The sequence below is a fragment of the Egretta garzetta genome, unplaced genomic scaffold, assembly GCF_000687185.1.
Source record: "Egretta garzetta isolate BGI_Z169 unplaced genomic scaffold, ASM68718v1 scaffold615, whole genome shotgun sequence".
NCBI classification, from domain to species: Eukaryota; Metazoa; Chordata; class Aves; order Pelecaniformes; family Ardeidae; genus Egretta; species Egretta garzetta.
Window position 1 is genome coordinate 1,212,044 of NW_009259857.1, and position 16,981 is coordinate 1,229,024.

The following is a 16,981-nucleotide window of genomic DNA, read 5'->3' on the forward strand; positions in this document are numbered from 1 at the left end:
GCAGAACCTGGCCTGTTGCTGTCTGTATCCAAAGACATTTCAAAAAGTTAAGGCCAGTACACTATTTGCTCTATCTGTAATATTATTATGTAGGCTGAGGGAAGTCCTGGCTGTGTGCTGTGCTGTCAGGAGCTACGTGAGAAATACAGTCTCTGTATTCAAAGGTTTTACTGGGACATTAAAAACCATTGACCAATTCTGTTGATAATTAGTCATGAATTAAATTAGATTTTTGGAAATGCATAAAAATCTGCACATTGAGGGGCATAAGTCAACCTCCTAGCCTTGGAACTGTAGTAGGAAGTTCTCCTAGGTTTATTATTCATTGGAAGGGTTTATTTCAGTTTGATCTGAGATGGCTGAAACATGCTACTGACACAAGGTGCCAGAGCGTGTGGATTTTTGATCTCATTCAATACAGCATTTGTATGTTGCCAGGTATATCATTTTCACTAATTCAAATGTAAAGATAGTGGTGAGAAAGCGTTATTTCTTTCTCATGGTTCACTAACCCGCGTGAAATGAATTTGGTGGGCTTGGTGCCTCACTCTGAAAGCCATTGCTGTCATGATTAATGGAGTTGTTCTTGGACACCTCTTCGGAGAGCCCAGCTGAAACTGGGAGAAGAGCTGTGGAAGCAGTCAGGCCTGAACCTGTCTAGAGGAAGTGGCAGAACATCACCAAGGCTTGTTTTGTGCAGCAAGCAGGCAAAGAAAATTCAGATTGCTGGAAAGTTACTGCCCTTTACAGGATACCGTGGATCTCAGGGTAGTAGCATTATGTTAAGAGTACTATGAGCAAGTAGCAGGATATTAAGAGGTGTGAGGACATATATCAGTAACTTCTCATTGCTGCTTTTCTGTCTCCTTGTCCATTACATCACTGCCAGTGGTCTTTTCTGTTTCTGGTTGCTGTCATTAATCTAGCCTTAGCGTCAGCAGGATAAGAAGGGATCAAGTCTACTCCTTCACATGCCTTGATGCGTGGTACTATTAAGGACAATGTCTGCTAGTTATTCAGGTTTAGCTAGAGTAGGAACTGATGGATAGCTGCTTAAATTGGTCCTCCTTAGAGATAGAAAGGTTTGGTCAGCTGAAAACACATCCATGTTGCCTACACTTCCAGGCTTTCAACAGGTTTCAAAACTGTGTAAACTGGCCAAATGATCAAACCAATAGCTATGGAATTGTTGTTTTAAGAAGCCACTGTCAGTTGATGAACAATATGAAAACCAAAGAGTAGCTCTGTATTTCTAGTGGTTTTTAACCACTGGCAGTTCATATGACCTTCTCAGGTTAGTTCAAGAGGCAAGTTCAAATACATCAGGAAATGGACTAATATCAGCTACAGCTGTCAGATGAAACTCACTGTCCAATTGATGAAATTTTAATTTACTTTGCTCTTGTCCTTTCCAAATGGTTACCTTTCAGTTTTCCCCACACCGGGATTCTGTAGGTGTTCATTTTCTGAGAAAAATGTATTTGTTTTCTAAAGGGTACCACAGCATGTTTTCTTTTGGCAACAGGCTGATGAAAACAATAAATTATTCAACCCAAGAATATCTAAAATGCTGATTCACTGCTGGTTCCTATTTTTTAGGCCTTGTTTTCATTAACTTCTACATTAATAGTCCAAATGTGCAGTTGGATTGAAATGTCCTGTGAAATTGCCCTGCTCTCCTCAAATTGGGAAGCCCTCAGCCTCTAGCAACTGTTGTGAGGAGTTGTTCCTTGTTCTGTGAAAATAAAATATGGTCTAGATTTGACAAGAAAAGATTAATCTGCAACCACTGGTTGCCACCCCTTCCTCCAAAACAAAAAAGCGCTGCTGCTGCAGCCACAGCAAGGGTAGGAGTTGTTATTAAAGAAAGCATCAAAATGACCTTCTCCCAACTGTTGAGCTTTCTCCGCTTCACCTCTTTCATAATGAAAGCCAAGAAGTAAGTTCAGAGGACACATGCACCAAGTACACTCTTGAGTAATTTTAGCTTTCTCATTCATAAGGGAAAACTAACACTGCAGGTTATCACCATCAAAATAAATTTGTTTTCACCTTGCATAAACTAGACAGTGTAAAATATTGCTGCTTTGTGTGTTGAAATCAAATACAGTGGTAGATGAAAACAAATATTCATTGTACTGATGGGAGTCTTCTGAGCTGTGCAGGTGGGTCACAGCCTCCAAACACCGTTCATAGGAGAAACCTTCACTCCTTTAAGTAAAACCCATTTATTTCAAAAGGATCTTTGGAGGAGAGATGGTAAATGTCCATTTGATATGCAAATTCTGGGTTTGTGACTGCATGTTATGTGGCCAATGAGTAAACTAATAGTACGTGACCAGCATATTCAAAATGTTCTGCCTGCACAAACTTTAAGCCATCTTGGTGAGTCTAACACAGGGCAGGTCCTGAGCCCAGGTGGCCACATGGCTGGGGGGACCTTTGCCAGGGCCAGCGGGGCCCTGGGTGGCAGAGAGCTCCCATCTGCTCCTAGGTCTTTGTGTATATTTTAACTTGTAGGTAGTAAAACTCAGGATAACGCACCACTCAAGTGTGGTAGCAGTTGTGGCTACTGTAAAGAGCTGTTACTTCAAACCTGGCTTGTCGAAGTGACCTGTAGGAGGCTTAATAGAACTGTAGAATATATCAAGTTGGAAGGGACCCATAAGGATCAGAGTCCAACAATCTCCATCCGCCTGCTTTGTTTTTTCTCAGTTAAGGAAGAGTTGAAAGGACTTAGAGGGATGATGTGTTGGGGTTTGGGTTTGTGGGGGTTTTTTTAAGAAAAACCCTCTTTATTAGAAAGAGTTTTTCAGGTAAGAGACATTTTCTAGGTTCTCGGGAGAATCAGTGAGCCATGCTCACTGCAGAACGCGTGTGCCGGATCTGGAACGAAGGCTTCCTTTAATCAGAATTAACCAGTTGGTGGGTTGGGTGGGAGAGGGGAGTTGAAGGGAGCTGGGCGATGGTGGGAGAGGCAGTGGACTGCCCCACGGGTTCCAGCTGGATCTGGCTGGTTGCAGCAGCCACAGCGGGGCAGGCAAAGGCACACAGGGAGGTGGAGGAGGTGACCTGTGAGGATGCTGCATTAGGAGGTGCGACCCAGGGGGACCCATGCCACAGCAGGGGGAAGGGTTCCTCCTGCCCGTGGGGCCAGCTCTGCTCTCCCCTGCTGTGGTCACGTCACTAGGGACTGGGGCTTCTGCCATCTCACCTGGCATCCTAGTTGCCTTGCATATATCAAGCTTGTGGACTTGTATTCTTAACATCTGTAATATTTTGAATTTTGTGCCTTTCAAGACCCAGGTAAAGATCATGTTTAGTGTTGACAGCTACCATCGTAAATAACTGGTGGTTTCAAGTATTCATCAGATGTTGTTTTGCTTTCTTCTACTTCCTCTGTTTTGGTTTTGCTGTTGTGGGTTTTGTTTGTTTGGTTTTTGTTTCAGTTTGATAAAATTGTAAAAAAAAAAAAAAAAAAAAAAAAAAAAAAAACAGGGCTGCAAGGGACCCGTGGAGATGATGTAGCCAAATTGCCAGCCCCAAGGCAGATCCTTTACAGGTGTCTGCCTAACCTGCTGTACAGGACTCTGGTGATGGCAGCCTGTTCTTGTTGCCCACTGGAAACTTGCTCATATCCGATGTGAGTCTTCCTTGCTGCAGGCTAATCCTGTTGGCTTTAATCCCATTAACAGTGGCTACTAGAGCAGATGATTTCTTTTGCCTTTGTAAAAGCATTTTCCTGTTAGACTTTTCCTTTTCCCTCAGTCCCTGTGGCTTAGAACAATCAAATGACTTCACCCTTAATAGATGGATTTGCAAGATTTGCATTATCCTAGTTGGTTTTGGAATATTTTCCAGTTCTTTCACATCCCTCTTTTGATGTGCTTGAAAAAGGGTCACTGTATACTAAGGGTAGCACTACCAGGGTGATGTAGAATTTAAGGAACAACCTCATGGGGTCATGTAAACTAAATTAAGACATCCCCACATGGCATTTTACTATTTTGCAGCAGCATGAACTTGATACTAGTGATCCTTATCTTAGGGCCTTTCTTGAAGACCCAATACCTAACCAGCCCTTCCTCAATAAGTACTTGTGCATCTTGCCTCACTAATACCTTTTTTTGAATGTCAGCTTCCTTTTCCGGACCCTTTATCCAATAAATCTGGATTATTTTGAAATCCCATGCTGCCCCTGAATATATGGTCACTTTCACTATTATAGAATCTGCAGATTTAATTGCAAATGGGAATTGGATGTCCAAGTCATTAAATAACTAAAGAACATCAAATAATACCAGACATTTGCAAAACCACACAAAATAGCTCCTTCCATGTCGGTAGTGAGCTGCTGATAGTTACACCGTAGCTATACCTTAACCAACTAGTTTTAATATCAATTTATGGCAGTTTCAAGACCCTATTTCTTGGTGATATGGTTTCCAAATGAAAGGAATTTGTCAAAAATCTTATTAAAGGCATTATTTATCACCTGATGTTGCTTTTCTTACCTTCCAAACCTATTGCCTATTGCTGATAGACATCAGATGGTTTTGGCATAGCACTTTGCTCTTGACAAATCCAGATTGGCTGTGGGGTGGGACCCGAGCTCTGTTTTCACACCTGCTTGATGCTCCTGCAGTGGCAATTTGACAGTGAAGTCCCATGTGCTGTGTATGGTATGGAAAAAGGTGAAGGCGGGTCCTGTCTGAGGGAAACTCAAAGTCTTTATCTCAGGATACAATGAGGTGGAAAACACAATTGGCCTGAAATTAGGGAGAAGAGTAGACAGACTAGCTGTTTGTAGAAAGGGTCTAGACTGACATTCGCTTATAGGGCTAAAATTTGACAATTGAAAAATATTTGGAACTGATAAGGAGTGTTTACTTTATAGTAAGCTTTTTTAAAAAGATGTATAATATTATTTACTGAAGAAATTTTCTAAAAGATCATTTAAATATGTTACCAAGTTTTTCTGGGAGTTGGACAGCATCCGAGTTGTTTGCAGTTTGATCACTTTCCTGTATTTTCCTGTGACTTTCAGTCCATGCCCTGACCTGTGTTTCTCTGGTGTAGACCAGAGTTCTTCAGCATTGGTCTTAAGTGGTCTCACGATGTTTTGCATTTGTTGAAACACTTATGAAACACATTTTTGTTGTTCAGCTCAGTCTGATTGACTTGTCACATTCAAAACATATTTTATGCAGCTCCTGTGTTGTAGCAGACAAGTGATAAGCCTAGTGGTTTTTTGAGCAGTGCTTTTCTTAAATACTTTTTTTTTCATATACCTGTCAATATTTGTAATGCTTTAATAAATAGCTAATTTTTATATTATGTCTTAATTATCTTTTCTCACATTATGCCAAATGCATTTTGGGTTCATAGGTATGTTTTTGCCTTGAAGAGATTTGGGCTATTCTGTGCTGAGCCCCCCTCAAGATCTGTACTGGCTAAAGGCACGCTGGGGGCTAATGCAGGCACCTATTTCATGTTATGGCCAGGAGGGTGCTTAGAGCAGTTAGCTGCTCCTTCGTGGGTAGGAGCAAAGAGGGCTAAACATCAGTGAGCATTTGGGTTTGGGGTTTTTTTTTTCCATGCTTGTTAACAGAAAATGTGTAGGTGATGTTCCCCAAATTCATCCTTGGTGTCTCCTTTGGTTGTGGAGTTTACAAAACGACAACAGATTCTCCCCTGTGTTTAATCTTGTTTGTGCTGCAGATGCTTCCTAGGAGCCTTGTTATACACTCTTTTTATCTAGGCTGTGTGTTTCTTATTTCTCCTCAGCAATGATTGTGTTCTTTTCTAACACAGCTAAACATGGAAACAATTCCATATATTTAGTGGGTCCTGGGAATTTTCCTTTCAGATTTGAGAAAACAACAAGCTGACAAGCTGCTTCTTGGCATGACACAGCATGTGTTAATCTATGTCGTTTCCAGGCTACTTTGTTCATAGTTAATTTGTTAAATTCTTTGTGAGAACAGACATGTTCCCCACTGAGCAATCGGCACAGCTGCGAGGAGAGCCAGTGGCCAAACAGCGCCTACTGCGAGCGGTGTGTTCAGAGCGGGGATGTGAAGTCAGGCGCGGGGCAGCGTCCTCGGAGGAGCACACAACCACTTCGGAGGAGCACACAACCACTTCGGAGGAGCACACAACCGCTCCGGGGTCACCTTTGTGCCCAGGACCGATGGTAACGCCAGCCACTGCACCCGGCGTCGTGCGCTGCCCCGACAGCTTTACCCTACAAAAGGGAGAAAGGAACGGTGCTTTTAGTCACCTTTTTTGATTCTTGAGATCTGTGATGTTTGTTTTGTGCTTTTTAGCACAATTTCGGCTCGTGCTTTATATGGTGCTGTGCAGTTTTTCTGACGTACTAGATTTGCAATGTACTCCCCAAAAGAATAAGCAAATCAAACATTGCTGGTGAGGAGAGATCAAAGGGTGTTACTTAGCCAAAAAAAAAAAAAAGAGAGAGAGAGGAATTGAGTCATAGCTCTAGCTTAACTTCAGTGTTCAGAGAAAACAACATATTCCTATAGAGTATCACTTAAGGTGGTAGCATTATTAGATCCCTCAAAAATCCTGTAGATCCTAGCTGTTAATCCTAGAAGCCTCAGCAGATCTTTCTCAATTTCATGAGGCTCTGAATTTTAACTCTTCTCTCACTGAAAATCAGGTCTTCTCAAAGTACGCCAGGCTGCGTACCAACCGGTTGTGTGAATGGGGAGCAAGAGTGCGCCCTTTGTGTTTATCCCTGTTTTTATGGAAGTCCTTTTAAGGGCCATCGATACAAAAATGACACTTGACAAAAAGCCTATGGACACTTCACAATTTCTGCATCCCCACACATTTCTGTGAAAGCTTAGGAGGAACACACTACTGCAAATTCCTTTACAAGTAGGGCACATTGTCCAACTTCCGTGATTCTTGTTAATCTAGTGTTGTACTCAGATGTCTATTTAAGCATAAGAAATTAAAAATTGTTTTTTTGTTTTCTGTTTCGGAAGCCTTGTTCTGTGGCAAGAATCTGAAGAGTCTTTTAGTCCAGCTGTTGAAGCTGTAAGTCAGTCTGTAAGGTAAGGAGCACCCTCTTTACTTAAGTGCTAGATGGTCACCAGCCAATGCTGTGCTGGAGTTTGGGGAAGCACCCTTTCCTATACTCCTTCTGGTTGTGTTATTGGCAGTCTGTGTGAGTTTGGAGCTACGCATGGACAGTGCTGTTTCAGTGTCGCTATCAATAAGATTTGTAGCTAACAGAGTCCTGCAGAAACAGGCTGTATGGAAAGATATCATTTAAAGAGATATTTAGACATCCCAGATCAGAGGATTTAATTTCAGCTTGTTGGCTGTTTTTCTACGCCTTTGTTATGTTCAGGAAGACTGGTTGACTGTGAGATGACCCGCAGGATGCTTTTTTCTTCAAACTTTATTACACAGGTGCATGAGCATATTATTTACAAGTTTATGAAGCTGGTTCTGCCGACAGGGAAAGATTAAGACAAGGTCCAAAATGTGTGGAGCTGCCGGTGCCACATGGAAGTAAATAAATGGTTGAACAAATAAAGAAAGCGGAGCAGGCCAAGTTTTCTGGAGGGTTCAGTTTCTACTTTGCCCTCATCACGAGACCGAGTTTTGAAAGCACTCCGCTCCCTGCAGTTCACATGGAGAATAAGGAGAGCTCTTGGGAGTCAAGCTTTCTTAAAAAGCTGTCCTCTTAAGTTAGACATGGGAGAAATTATTGATGATATTAGTGCTATCTTGGGGCAGACAGAGGAAAGAAGAATGACTGCCTCAGACGTATACGTGCTCCTTTTTCCACCCTTTTGTGATTTGCTTGAGTGCTATGCGAGCAGCAGGCTTTTTATTGTAAGGACTTGGTGATTCACTACTGCCCTTCCTGAAGTTATTTTACACAGGCAGTCCTTGTTAACCAAGAATCATTTCAGGACCCAGGGTTGAGAGTGTGAACAGATCTCTTGGGTTGTCCACTCCATGCTGGGTTCCAGCTAATGCTTGAAGGTTAACCCTTCATAGCTGGGTGCCTCTCAGTGATGGGGGCTCATTGCTGCTTGCAAGCTGTCAAAGGCTGTGAGGTGACTTTTGAAATGCAAGCGAAGTACCAGGCTAAAACACCACTGTTAGGGAACGTTTTGGGGGTTTTCTTAGTTTATCACATGAGGCATTGCCTTCTCTGTAAATAGAAATGGGATGGTCAAGTACATGCTAAACACTGATCTGAACCACAGCTTTCTGTTTCCTCAGAAACCAGATTGCAATGATTTATTTGGGTTATTAGTGCTAGACCTCTAGCTCAGAACACTTACTAATTTCAACAGCAACCATTTTAAGCTAGTCTGTCTCAGGCAAGGTCCTCCATCCAGAGAAAAACAGCTAAATTGTGCTATATTATGGCCCACTTGGCCTCAATGGGTCTCCAAGTCTTCCTCTTGAGTGGGACTGGCTCTCTGGAAGACGGCATTCAAAGATCAGAATGACAAAGCTCCTTTGTCATTTATTTCCGGGAGTAGCCCCAGGGAGCTTGATAGAGGAGGAGTAGCAGCTTTTTACCCCTCTCTAGGAGTAGTGTAGGCTTCTTCACAGTCTGTGTCCATTAAGAACCCAACATATTTGTATGGAGAATTTGGTGAATGTCAGAATAGCTACTGACTGGGGAGGAAAAGGATATAGCCTGCCTGACTTACAGGGAGCTAGCAACGTCCTTCGGCATGAAATCATTTAATCTTATTGCAGCATTTTGATATCTAAAGCCCACCCAGTGATGCTAGTAACTTAGAGATGTATGTTGCTTGGCCCAAGAATTTCTGGCAAGCTATCTGCATCTTCTGTAAGCTAAAACCTGAAAGGCAGTCTCCCTAGCGGAGACAGCATTGAGTAAGCAGCTGTCAGCCTGTACTCTAGCCACATCTGCATTCCCGAGAAAGCCAGAGAGAGAAATAAGTGTATACTCATTTGATAATAACCACAATAATGCACTGAGATTACCTGGGCTTCCTTTTCTTTCTCCTTTTTTTTTTTTCCCCCCTCTTTCTGGCTGGGGGGGGGAAGGGGGAGTTTGTTATAAAAAGGTCAAACACATAACTTTGCAGCTTTCAGCCGTCTCTATTCTTTTCTTTTGCAATTCTTCTCTCTGATTAAACTTCCAGATAAGTCTAGGCACTGTTGCCCAGCCCTTCACATTCAATGATTTTACACATCACTTGCTCTTGGCACTGCTCACAGGCCTGCCATCTCCACTGCAGCCTGTGATCTTCTCTTCTAAATGTTTGACATCCACCAGCATTTCTCTTTTGCTCCAAGATGCCTTTTTTTCTTGTGAGGTCTAGAAAAGGAAAATGATGGCGGACAACCCTGAGACGAATTACCTAATACCCAAGGATTTTCTTTCTCAGCTCTCCTAATGGAAGGAAATTCTTCCCTTCCTATTTACCTTTTTCTTATAAAAAAGCCAACAAAAAACCCCCAAACATACAACTTGTCCTAGATCCAGATCCCTGCCCCACAGCTGAATTTGTTTAAATTATTAGAAAAATGAACATGCAGCCTTCCTCAGAGGATACTGTATGGGGAGCAAGCTTGCTAGGCCAAAGAGAATTTTTCTCCCCTGCCCCCTTTTTTTAAATTTAATTTTTTCCTCCTTGTAAATTAGAATATGCAATTTCTATCCTTTTACTCAGTGGGGTTTATCAGAGATCTGTAGACTCAAGAATGGAGTGAGGAAGGTGAAGAGAAAAGAGCTGTTTGTCATGGTACCTAAGGAAAATGAACTGATAGCAAGACTTTGGTCTCCTTAAGTAGATGTGGTTTAAAAAAAAAAAAAAAAAAAAGAAATGAAATTATGCATGTTTATCTTTTTGAATTCATCTCTGTTGAATTCTGTGGAAAACAATAAATATATCAAAGTGTTTAGACAAAGTAAGTCAAGGGCCAGTAGCAGCTTTTAAATGCAGTGTAGTAACCCCCGCTCATTTGCCTGTGTGTGCAAAATAATTCAATACTTCTGTTTTCTTTACTGTTCCCTTAACCTTGTGCTGTTGGATGCTGTGGAAGAGAGGGTGCTGGACTAAATGAGACATGGGGTCTGACGCAGTGTTTTTCCTATAATCTAACCAGAAGAAACTATATTTTGTGTGTGCCCAGAGACAGAGAAAGGACGGTTAGCTGTATAAAATTGTAATTCTAGTATCAGTGCAGTGGAAATGATGGAATGTTTGCTGATTGAATTTGACCTGTAAGAAATTCAAATGGCAGTTAGCAACAAGGCAGCCTATAAGAAGGGCAGTAAGTTGTTTTCTTTTTTCTTCTGTTAACGTTTAACGTGGACCATAGCTCCACTTGGATGTGCTAAAGTACTAGATACAGTAAAGGATTCAGCAGGTTAAATGGAACGAAGTGGGTTATGTCAAATGATGGGGTTTGTATGGTTCTGATGAAAACAGCTTTCACCCGGGTACCTGAAATAGACTTGAGGACTTTAATTGGAGGGATCAGATGCTCACAAGACATCTTCAGTCCCTCATCCACACTAGCTGGATTTTAGGGTTCCAGTTAATTTATTCCATGTGCTCTTGAGTCAGCAATGGGGTGGGCACATCTGGCTTTTGCACAAAGGCACTAATACCACAATAAAAAAAAAATGCATTCTGGACAAGGAGGAATTCACAGTGAGTGTAAGATGCTTTCAAACTCATCCAGTTTCTTGGCCCCATGACCTGTGTGTACATATATATATAAATAGCAGAGAAGGAAATGCAGACAGGTATTTGGAAAACATGTGAGGAGTCTTTGAAATTACTGAGAGTCATGATTTACTCATGCTTTTTGTTTACCTCCCTTTCTGTTGTTCATGTCACCCATATTATTCGTGGTGCTTCTTGGGCATATAAGCTAAAGAGAATACACTGCAGTAATATTTTATTGTTGAAGAAGACTCTATAGGGTGGATTATGTGCCATAGGCCTTCCCTAAGCATGTGCTGCTGGCTGCTGCAGGGACAGAATAAAAGTAAATGCTGAGTTACCTTTGGGGAATGTGCTGTTAATGAGTGAATACAAACTGTTTATTGCCTGATGCCCTGGTTTTGGCTGGGATAGAGTTAATCTTCTTCCTAGTAGCCAGCATAGCTCTGTGGTTTGGATTTAGTATGAGAAGAATGTTGGTAACTCACTGATGTTTTAGTTGTTGCTGAGCAGTGCTTACACCAGTCAAGGACTTCTCAGCTTCCCCTGCTCTGCCAGGTGCGCAAGAAGCTGGGAGGGGGCCCAGCCAGGACAGCTGACCCCAACTGGCCCAAGGGCTATGCCAGACCATAGGACGTCATGCTCTCTATATAAGCTGGGGGAAGAAGGAGGAAGGGGGGGGATGATATTGAGTGATGCCGTTTGTCTTTCCAAGTAACCATTACGCATGATGGAGCCCTGCTTTCCTGGAGATGGCTGAACCATGGGAAGCAGTGAATGAATTCCTTGCTTTGATTTGCTTGTGCGCGTGGCTTTTGCTTTACCTATTAAACTGTCTTCATCTCAACCCACAATTTTTCTCACTTTCAATCTTCTGCTTCTTTCCCCCATCCCACCATGGGGGAGCGAATGAGTGGCTGCATGGTGCTTAGTTGCTGGACAGGGTTAAACCACAACACCTGGGTAATGAAATATGGGTTTCCCCATTTAAGAGATTATATTTGAAAACCACTATCACCTTCATTACCTGCATTGGTGTGTGGACCTGTCTTCAAGGTTCTTGGGTCTCCAAACAGCCAGTGATATCATGAATGCAACTTTCTAGTCTTCACTGTTTTGAGTAGCTGTGATGTCTTTTACTGCAGCAACAGCAGAATATGAAACTGGACCATGGCAAGTGAAGAAAGAGGAAACTGACCTTGATTTTTTTTAAAATAGTGTTTAAAATATATGGAAATGTGTTTTATGGAAGAAAGGCTAGAAGACTGTACAGTTGAGGTCTTAAATAGTTGCTATGGTCATATGATTTGAATTGAAAGAGATTTCTACCGCTTGGAAATAATTAACATTTACTAAATAATATTGGAATTGAGAGTATGACTTTCAGAGAGCACCAGTTCATCAACATTATGCCCTCTGTCTTCTCTGTGGAGTTTGTAATAGCAATTACCACAGTAGTTCATTGCCCTTTGTAATGTAATCTCCGTCTGTGCAGGGACTGCAATAGCTATGAGTGTAGAAGTATCCCATTCATAGATGTTGTGAGCTCTACTGGTTGCTTTCTGGAGTTTACAATAGCAAAGAGCGTAGAAATAGCTTCTTCAGGACCACCACCAACTCATTTTGTCCATGTTTTTTCTGTTTGTTCTGACCTCAGAGATGTGACTTTTGTAAGGGTTGTAAACTCTGAGAGGGCCAGCAGCCTGTGTGGCCGATCTCACACCTTTTGCATTAGTGTTACAAGCAGTAAGGTGAATGTTGAGATGTCCAAAGGCTGAATGAGGTCTTTGGAATTAAGCTGGATGGTGAGAAAATAGTGAGTGTTACAATCTTCCTCTCCGGGACTGTTATGAAGTTTCCAGCTCTTGCATGTCAAGTTGTAAGGCCCTCTCCCTCACTAGGAACCTTCTATTCAGTTTGCATTCTCAGGTTTATGCCTACAAGCTATTGCTTAGAAGCACAAAAAGTAAGTCCAGGCATTTAAAATACATTACATGCTGTCACTTTAACTAAATGAACACTTAAAAACTTCATTCCATCGCCTGTCGTTCAAGGTAGTTAAACTTAAGAACTAAGGCTGACTAATGTTTCATTTGACAAAATTTATATACCTTCACTTTTTTTTGTCTAGAATAGAGATTTTAATCTAATTAATACAGTCTTAACTGGTTTTTTTCATTGTAAAAACCAGTTTTATTTATTGTGCAAGGACTACCATCTGCTTTGGAGAGGCCAACATCTAGGCCACAGATGGTATTTAAAATGGTTTCAAAGAGTTTCCAAATCTTGCTGTGGCACCTTTCAGAAATACATGTGGAAATTCTGCCAAGGCTTGGATGTTCACTTTTCTTTTTCCTCCCCAAGAGAGGGTCACTTTTTCTTGGAATAGATCCCATCTCCCAGACATGTATTAAAGGCATATTTAAACACTTAGCTTTGGGCTGTGGATCAGCCTTTTGTAGTCCCCCGTTGTGCTAGGATAATGGTCCATGTAGCTAGAATTGTGGAAACTGCATGCGGATTTTGCCCTTGTGATTATAGATCAGATTATCAAGTTCCAAAGGATTAAAGTTATTTTCTTTGGCCCTTTGCCAAGTAAGTTAATTAGTTTACTTTCTGGAGATCATGACCTGTCACAGGACTATACTGCCCAGTTGTTAAATTTCCAGTCTGGTAAATGAATCCCTCAATTTTCATTTCCCATTGCATTTTCATGAATGATATGACATGTGAACCTCTTTTTTTCTTTTTTTAATGATAGGGAAAAAGTAATAATAATTTTAAGTTTCCCAGTCACTGGCATCTGCATAGCTGTAAAATTTCAAATCAATTTAGTGTAAACAGGACACGTACTTTGAACAAGTTAGACCTTCTGACAAAAAGAAACATATTGTGACTTTCTGCAAAAATTACCTGTACACAGTGTCATGCATTGCTGTTTAACAAATAGAGAGCTTTAAACCCTGCCTTGAACTCAAGTTTAAGGTCTCTTACTCCCTGAAGAGCTTTATTCTAATAAATGGTAATTCTAGTACAGTGATGATTCATTGAAAAGTGAGTAAAGGTTGGATTTGACATATATGAGAAGGTAAAAACTGTGTTGTTTAATGTAGGAACCTTAAGCCTGGCTGTAACCATTGCAGGTAACACTGGTGAAATTTACTGACCAATATTCACTAAAATCGGTGTAGTGTTTTCTATGACAGACCCTGCAATGTTTGCAGGTAAGATTTTATTTTTTCTAAAAGTGTTAGAGCAGTTCATCTGTACTTTGAAGACATTTTCATCCCCATTATGTAGATGGTAAGTGTCTCTCTTTCTTTTGTGTTCAGCCATCTGACTGCCTATGTACTACTTTGAAGCACAGTAGAAGCTGTGATTTAACCAATTTAACCAATTTCTAGCCTAGCTAGAAATATCACTTATTAAAAGAAGGCATGTTCTTCATTCACTGGACTTTGATTTATTTTCATTGACACAGAAGACTAAAACAGTATCATGCTATACTTCTAAGTGTTTATTCTTAACCCCCACTTAAGGGTGTTGCTGCTTAAAGTTCAATATGACTGATAAGAGGGTTCTCTGTTGTACGTCTTTTGACCGGACTTAAGGGCAGCTACACCAAAAGCCTTGTAAAAAGCAATTTGTAGTGCTTTCTAGTGGGGTGGCAAACAAACGAGGCTAAGAAAAGGCACCTTTTTTTACAGTCCAGGCTGCAGGAAATAAGTCTCCATTGATTTTTCCTTTGAAGGTTATGGATGCTTGAAGCAATGTGAAATGCTTACACTATTGAAGTGAAAAATTTTACTAAAGTTGGGACTAAAACGCCGTCTGGCTTTAGCAGAGGCACAGTGCAACATGATAGCTCATACTAAAAACCTAAAGTGATCCTCCTTTTATCAGTTTTGTAAGTCACGTGGTACTGTTTGTCTTTTGTAAATGGAGAAACTTGAGCTCTAAAACTCAGTTTCCCACTCAAATTCTCCATGAAAATAATTTTTAAGTTAATCTTTCATTTATGAGGGAAGGTGTAAAACCTGACTTTGTGGGTTTTTTGTCAAAAGAAACCAAAAAGAACATAAGTATGGCTGCAACAGCTTTTTTAAATTTAAGCTCGTGTGAATAATTGTGGGTAGTATTTTGAATCTTTTCCCTGGCTGTAGCTCTCAAAGATGTATTTCTGGACTTTTACCTTTGCACATATAAAATAAGAGAAGATTAGTAATTGAATAACTCTTGCTGCAGCAGACAAAGTATTGTGTGGCTGAAAACTTTTATTGCCCTTGGGTTGAATTACTCTGTACCACTTTTGAATAAATGCCATCTCTAATAAATGCTATAGTACTTTAGTGAAGAAAGACAAACCTGTCCTCAGAATCTTGATACATCTTTTGCGCACTGGCAGGTTTTCTTCACCTTTTGAAGTCCGTAAGTGGGCTTCAGACCAATTCTGCAGTTGCTTGACTTCGTGGCTTCACCCCAGATTCTTGGCTGACATGGGCGTAAGCAGAGAATCAAACTTGATTTTTCACATTGCAGTTGTCTGGGTGGTCTTCCTTTAACAGAGCCAAATCCATATAATATTCAATTTAGACTAAATTCCCTACTGGCAGTGTCCATCAGCTGACTCTTGCCACTTTGCCAAAGCAGGACAAGCGCTACCAGATCCGTAACACCTGACAAGCAGTGAGCTAAAAGAATAGATCTCCATGTACAGACGCGAGGTCTTGGTGATCAGGACTGTAACAGGAGGTTAGAGACCAATGAAGTTTCATCCTAAGGAGAAGCTATAACTGGAGCAGTGAAGAACAAATTAGACTTAAATGATTGGGTTATTTGGCTATCTAAACAGGTTCTCTTTCCTAGGATAGATGTTCTTACAGATACAGTATTGCACATTTATGTAAACAACCTGTGTCTTTTCCACCTTTCCTTTTATGGATGAGGTGTTTCAAATGAGCATTTCTTGTTACTTTTTTTAGCTTCATAATCAACACAGAGTAGATCCCTATACTTTAGTAATAGTATTCCATAAGAAACCTGAAAAGCAGATATTTCTTCCACTAAAAATAAGTCTGTCCAAACAATGTCAGAGCTGATTATTTCACTTGCTGTGGTGCACAGTTGTGTGGCATTTACTATTTGAGTTACTTTGCATCCTGACTCATGCAAAGATGGCCCAGAATGAAATGAACAGAGGAGCTCTTCTCTTTTTCTTCCTTATTGCTCCCCACTGAATGAAGCTCTAGGAAGAAATAAGGTTTTTTCCTAGAGGTGGTAAGAATGGTGATTTTTCAATGTGCTCTGCAATGTGGAAGAATTTATATGGGAAAACAGAGGCTTTTGTCTTTAGCAGATCATGTGAAAATATTTACTGGAGATGATAATGTTACCCATGGGAAGCTGACAACAACTTGAACATGAAACGCAGCAATTGGGAGATCCCAGACTGTCACATTATGCTGACAACATGAAAGCTTCAGTCGTGCTGTTTGAGAGAACTAGATTTTGAATTGAACTCAATCATCAGAAGGCTCCCTCTGACCTTGGCTGTTTCTAACCAGACTGAGCTACTTGCTGACACTGGTAATTTAATTGCCAGTGGCAAGTGAGCATGCCTCTTCCAGTAGCCGTGCCTGTATCTTAATATCAAAGATTTGCAGAGAGGGGTTATCAGTTACTAGTTAGGGTAACAGTCAGTTATGTGTACTTGGATCCTTCTGGCCACGGCAACTGGGTCAGCAAGTCTAGTAAAAGCTGTTACTTCTCTCCAGAAGCTCTTCTTCTCTGGGTTGGTCAACCCCTTCAGTCTGCCGGTCCTACCCGCTCCTGGGTCCTGCGGGACTGGTAGAGGTAGGCGGTGGCTGGGGCAGCAGCAGGGGCTACTCGCTGGGGATGAAAGCAGGTTTTCTGAGGCAACAGCAGCAGCACAGTGCTCAGCTCTGGCTAACGCTCATGGGTTGAGCTAGTCCATTACGGTTGGTGTAATTCCTGAATGTCAGATTCTGTGGCTGAGCATAATCCCTCTTCACACTTAGCTGAGGGACACCTTATTGCTCCTTTTTATTGCTTTTGTCAAGAGAGCTAATGCCTAATGTATTGTCGATTCAGATTAGGAAACTTTTGACCATGTGTCTTTGTGGCTAGGTGCTGGATTGTTATATTAACCCATTTTTCTTGTGATAATCTCATGATTAGCACTAAAAACCAAAGATGGGCAGATAGTTTGAGTAATCAAAGCAATTGCTCTCTTTTGTGAAGAAAAAAACCCTTTATTT